This window comes from Theobroma cacao, chromosome 2 (assembly GCF_000208745.1).
Source record: "Theobroma cacao cultivar B97-61/B2 chromosome 2, Criollo_cocoa_genome_V2, whole genome shotgun sequence".
Lineage (NCBI taxonomy): Eukaryota > Viridiplantae > Streptophyta > Magnoliopsida > Malvales > Malvaceae > Theobroma > Theobroma cacao.
This window is the reverse complement of record NC_030851.1, coordinates 15793589-15798864: the sequence shown is the minus strand read 5'-3', so window position 1 is coordinate 15798864 and position 5276 is coordinate 15793589.

The following is a 5276-nucleotide window of genomic DNA, read 5'->3' as shown; positions in this document are numbered from 1 at the left end:
CATGCCTCTTAAGGTAGCACAGACATTGGTAGCTTTCTTTATCGCAATGGCTGGTCAAGCTCAAACTGGTCAGGCTCCATCTATAGTGCCTCCAGCTACTCCTTTAGTTCCGCTAGTACAGGATGTATCTATTTCTAAGAAGCTGAAGGAGGCTAGAAAACTGGGTTACGTTTCTTTTACGGGTGAGTTGGACGCGACCGTAGCCAAAGATTGGATTAATCAGGTTTCAGAGACACTCTCAGATATGAGGTTGGATGATGACATGAAGTTGATGGTGGCCACGAGATTATTGGATAAAAGGGCCCGTACATGGTGGAATTTAGTAAAATCTCGTTTCATTATTTCTCCGACTTGACCAGACTTTCTAAGAGAATTTGATGGTCAGTATTTCACTTTTTTTTGTCAAAAAGAAAAGAAAAGAGAATTTCTGAGTTTGAGACAGGGGAATTTTACTATAGAGGAGTACGAAGCTCGTTTTAACGAGCTGATGCTATATGTACCGGATCTGGTGAAATCTGAGCGGGATCAGGCCAGTTATTTTGAGGAAGGGCTCCATAATAAGATTAGAGAGCGGATGACAGTGACGGGTAGGGAGCCACATAAGGAGGTGGTACAGATGGCTTTAAGGGCCGAGAAGCTTGCAAATGAGAATAGGAGAATACAAGCTGAGTTTGGAAAGAGGAGAAATCTGAGTGTATTTTCTAGTCAACCACCAAAGAGAGGCAAAGACTCAGCGACTTCAGGGAGCAATACTTTTGTTTCAGTGACATCTTCTCAACCTCCATTTCCACAATCACAGCAGAGATCTTCGAGGTTTAGCAGATCTGCTATGACTAGTTCTGGGAAGAGTTTCGGAGGTCCTGATAGATGCAAAAATTACGCAAAAAGTCATTTTGGGCTATGTAGAGGGCTAGAAAGATGTTTTCAATGTTGATAGATAGGTCACATTATGAGTGACTATCCATAGTTGGGACGCGGTATAGCAGCTGCTCCATCTCCATCAGCTAGTATGGATATGCAGAGGAGAGATCCTTCTGGGTTACCACCGAGGCAAGGCATAGCTATATAGTCTGGCGTAGGGAGTAACACCCCGGCATATCCACCTTCGAGACCACAGACTCGTACTTCGACAAAAGTCTTCGTTGTGAAGAAAGATGAGGAATGAGTCTGACTTGGAGCAATGACAGGTACTATGTCTTTTTTTGATAAAGATGCTTATGTTTTAATAAATTCTGGCTTAGATAGGTCATATGTGAGTATGGCATTTGCATCAATTACTAATAGAAAACCTATCACCATTAGAGGAAGAAATTGTAGTTCACACTCTTGTAGGAGAGAAACTAGTTAGAAACAGTCGTTATAGAGATTATGGGGTAATGGTTGGTGAGGAAGAATTTAGGGGTGACATGATTCCTTTAGAGATCAAAGATTTCGATTTAATATTGGGTATGGACTGGCTAACTACACATCGGGTGAATGTGGATTGTTTTTGAAAAAAAGTTGTACTTCAGAATTCGGAGGGAGCAGAGATTGTATTTGCAGGGAAACATCGAGTATTACCGTCTTGTGTAATCTTGGCCATCAAAGTTTTGAAATTGGTGCAGAAAGGGTATCTAACATATTTAGCACAGGTGATCGATACTTCAAAAGGGGAACCTAAATTAGAGGACGTCCCAATAGTTAGTGAGTTTCTTGATGTATTTCCTGATGAATTATCGGGACTGCATTCTGAGCAAGAGCTTGAGTTCCCTATTGATTTACTTTCGGGTACTGCACTTATTTCTATCCCTCTATATCAAATGGCTCTGATTGAGTTGAAAGAATTAAAAGTCTAGTTGCAAGACTTGGTGGATAAGGGTTTCATTCGCCTTAGCATTTCTCCTTGGGGAGCACCAGTTCTATTTGTAAAGAAGAATGATGGCACTCTTCGATTATGTATTGACTACTGTCAGTTGAACCGAGTGACCATTAAGAATAAATATCCTCTACCATGGATCGATGATCTTTTTGATCAATTGCGAGGTGCTATGGTGTTTTCTAAGATTGATTTGAGGTCTAGGTATTATCAGTTGAAAATTAAGGAGCAGGATGTACCCAAGACTACTTTTAGGATGCGTTATGGGCATTATGTGTTTTTGGTGATGCCATTTGGTTTGACTAATGCCCCGGCAGCTTTTATGGATCTTATGAACAGGGTGTTTCATCCATACTTAGATAAGTTTGTGATAGTATTCATAGATGACATCCTGGTTTATTCAAAGAATGATGATGAGCATGCTACCCATTTGCGCATTGTGTTGTAAACTTTGGGCAAGAGACAACTTTATGCCAAGTTCTCTAAATGTGAGTTCTGGTTGAAGGAAGTGGTTTTTTTGGGACATGTGGTATCTGGGGCTAGAATTTATGTCGATCCCAAGAAGATTGAAGTAATCTTGCAATGGGAGCAATCGAAAACGGTAACAGAGATTCGTAGTTTTCTTGGCTTAGCTAGTTATTATCGGAGGTTTGTTCAAGGATTCTCATTGATAACTGCTCCTCTGACTCGTTTGACATGTAAAGGAGTTAAGTTTGAGTGGGATGATGTCTGTGAGAGTCGATTTTAGGAGCTAAAGAACCGATTAACCTCCGCTCCCATTCTAACACTTCTTGTTAGTGGAAAAGGGTTTGTGGTATATAGTGATGCCTCTAAGTTGGGATTAGGGTGCTTAATGATGCAGGATGAAAAAATAATAGCTTATGATTCTTAGTAGTTGAAGAAGCATGAGACGAATTACCCTACCCATGATTTGGAGTTAGCAGCAGTAGTCTTTGCATTGAAGATTTGGAGGCATTACTTATATGGTGAGCGTTGTCGAATTTTTACCGACCATAAGAGTTTGAAATATTTGCTCAACCAAAAAGAACTTAATTTGAGACAAAGACTGTGGCTAGAGTTGATTAAGGATTACAACTTAGTGATCGATTATCACCCTGGAAAGGCAAATGTTGCAGCGGATGCCTTAAGTCGTAAATCCTCATCGTCTTTAGCAACGCTTCGGAGTTCTTATTTTTTGATGTTATTTGAGATGAAGTCTCTAGGGGTCCAGTTGAATAATGGTGAGGATGGAACCCTACTTGCTAGTTTCATTGTGAGACCTTCATTGTTGAATCAGATCAAAGAATTGCAGAAATTCGATGATTGGTTGAAGTAGGAAGTTCAAAAGCTGCAAGATGGAGAAACTAGTGAGTTTAGACTCAGTGATGATGGTATTTTGATGCTTAGAGACCGAATTTGTGTCCCTAAGGATGATCAGTTGAGACGAGTTATTTTGGAGGAAGCTCATTCTTTCGCCTACGCTTTACATCCCGAAAGCACCAAGATGTATCGAACTATCAAGGAAAGTTATTGGTGGCCGGGTACGAAACGAGACATAACAGAGTTTGTAGCGAAATGTCTCACATGCCAACAAATCAAGGCAGAGCATCAGAAACCATCAGGTACTCTTCAACCTTTACCTATTCCAGAATGGAAGTGGGAACACGTGACTATGGACTTTGTATTAGGTTTACCGCAGACACAAAGTGGGAAGGATGCTATTTGGGTTATTGTGGATAGATTGACTAAGTCCGCCCATTTCTTGGCTATCCATAGCATGTTTTCTATTGAAAGACTAGCTAGACTTTATATAGATGAGGTTGTGAGATTACATGGAGTTCCAGTTTCTATTATGTCAGATCGAGACCCTCGGTTTACTTCTCGATTTTGGCCAAAATTTTAAGAAGCTCTCGGAACTAAATTGAGATTTAGTACTACCTTTCATCCGTAGACTGATGGTCAACCTGAAAGAACTATTCAGACCTTGGAGGATATGTTACGGGCTTGTGTCATTAACTTTATTAGGAGTTGGGACAGACACTTGCCATTGGTGGAGTTTGCGTGTAATAAAAACTTTCAGTCTAATATTGGGATGGCGCCATACGAGGCTCTGTATGGAAGAAAGTGTCGAACTCTGCTCTGTTGGGATGAAGTGGGTGAGAGGAAATTGTTTAATGTGGAATTGATTGATCTGACAAATGACAAGATCAAGGTTATCCAAGAGTGATTAAAGATAGCTCAAGATAGGTAGAAGAGTTATGTTGATAGACGGAGGAAAATTTTGGAATTTGAAGTTGATGATAAAGTTTTTCTTAAGGTTTCTCCTTAGAAAGGTAATAATTTGAAAATTTTGAAGTATTAAATCTTATTTGATTATACTATTATGATAAATTGTGGTATTTTATTAGGTAATAAAAGGTGTGATTCGATTCGCGAAGTGAGGAAAGCTCAATTCGAGATATATTGGACCCTTTCGTATCATTGAAAGGATTGGGCTAGTGGCTTACATACTTGAATTACCCCTAGAGTTAGATCGGATTCATAATGTCTTCCACGTCTCGATGTTGAAAAAGTATGTTCCCGATCCCTCCCACATTCTAGAGACACCTCCCATTGAGTTGCATGGAGATTTGAAGTTCAAAGTGCAACCTGTACGCATTCTAGATCGAAAGGATCGAGTGTTGAGGCACAAGAGCATTCCAATGGTTAAAGTGCTGTGGAAGAATACTCGAATGGAGGAGATGACGTGGGAAATCGAGCATCAGATGAGAAACCAATATCCACATCTTTTCATAGAATTCGATAAGTGAAATTTTGAGGTCAAAATTTTATTTTAAAGAGGGTAGTGCTGTAAAGCCCGACCTTATAAAATACTTGTCATGACATACATGTAATGGATAGCATGTTTGCATGCTAGGAGAGTCCCGAAAATTTACAAAAGTCGGTATTGTACCTATAGGTACAACAAAGTTGATTTAAGCCTCGAACTAGATCAAATAGAGATTTTAAGGTGAAATTGAAAATTTTACAGTCCAAGAATGATTTAAAATGGTGATTTGGGGTTCGAGGATCAATTTGGAGTCAAACCGAAAATTTCACTATTTAGGGGCAAAATAGTAATTTTACCACTCGAGGACAAAATGGGAAATTTTTGAAAGATTTTGATCACATTTAACTTATTGGAGTATGATTTGAGGTTGAGAAGTGAAAAATTTTAATCCCGGTATTTTTCGGAGCATAGGGGTAAAATGGTAATTTTGTCACCCTAGTGGCAAAATTGTAATTTTACACCACCAACACTTGTCATGCTCATAGAATTCATCCATTGACTTTTTATGTTATGGATAAGTGAGAAAATATATGTGATGGAGACAAAAAGTTTAAAATTTTTAAAGTTTTAAAAATGGACCAATGGAAACAT